We start from the raw sequence: 1,120 nt of genomic DNA, 5'->3' as shown, positions 1-1,120 counted from the left end.
GAAAGCAGCAGGTTTGGAATCTCTCACTCTTGAGCAAGGACTGAGCTCTGCAGTGCCTGCGTTCCTGCTTACGTGCCTCTGCCCCCAGTGCTGCTTCAGAGATCCCCCAGTTTGCAAGGTAACAAGAATAAATTTGCTTTTCACATTTTTTCCATGTTTTTTGTGGTTGTTCCTGCATCCTGCCTGTGTTGGCTCACACACACAGAAATCTCAGTACTCCACACTATGCACTGCTCTTGCTGGCATCACATTCAAATAAATCCATCTACAACATCTGATAGATACCACAGAGTTCAGCAAGCTAACATGTTTTCTACTTTTATCATCTTGGTTTTCCCCTTAGTCCCCTCACCTACCTTCCCAGCAGGATCCACTTCCAACAAACCATTCTTGTAGGTTTCCATTTCAAAGGCATCCACCAGGCCAGTCAGCACATAGCAGTTCATCTTGAGAGCATTGAGGTGAGCAGCACGGTCTGTGTGGCTCAGCCCAGAATCACCCAAGATGGCAGGAAGTTCATTGGAATGACGGGACACCACTGAAGAGAGGCAGAAAGTCATGAGCACTCCTTGCCAGGCCCCTCAGCTATCCTGTTTTGGAGACTTAGAGCAGTCATCAGATTACCAAAGATGCGTGCTCACATCTCACCAGCTGTAAGATGGGCTTCCCCCCACAACCTAAACCTTGGAAACGCTGTGCTATCCTATCCCCACAGCCCCCTCTCAGCTGACAGAAACACTCACTGTGAGCTGATGCATCCCAGGGATGTATTCTCCGGGAACAGAGGGAAGGGGATTTTCTGTCGGCCTGCCCTTACAGCGAACACGCACAGCTCTGCATTGTCCACCAAGATTACAGGCCCGTATTACTGGAATAGGCTGAGGGTGCAACCCAGCTGGTCTTTATTTCTTCTGGGGGCTGCCGAAGGAGCCCAGCCTCTCCGTTACCCCGGCCTCAGCTGGAAACAGCGGGTACCCACCGTGCATCATCAGCTCCAGGGCATCCTCCTTGACATCAGTCCTCACAGCTTGGAAGTGGCTGCAGGGCAAGCACAGTGCATGAGAGCAGCGAGTTACTGCCACCGGGGAGGGGCGTGAGCACCCGGGTACACCACACTCCC

General features: G+C 52.1%; 1 non-coding gene across 1 annotated transcript; it reads right to left on the bottom strand.

Annotated features, from left to right (window-relative positions):
• Window positions 1-610: 610 nt before the first annotated feature.
• LOC114819092 (small nucleolar RNA U85) lies at window positions 611-919 on the bottom strand. The gene has a single exon (XR_003766357.1). It is a non-coding gene; the product is annotated as a small nucleolar RNA U85 (small nucleolar RNA).
• Window positions 920-1,120: the final 201 nt, after the last annotated feature.

Source organism: Antrostomus carolinensis, unplaced genomic scaffold, assembly GCF_000700745.2.
Source record: "Antrostomus carolinensis isolate BGI_N321 unplaced genomic scaffold, ASM70074v2 scaffold40361, whole genome shotgun sequence".
NCBI classification, from domain to species: domain Eukaryota; kingdom Metazoa; phylum Chordata; class Aves; order Caprimulgiformes; family Caprimulgidae; genus Antrostomus; species Antrostomus carolinensis.
This window is presented reverse-complemented; position numbering and strand designations above follow the sequence as displayed.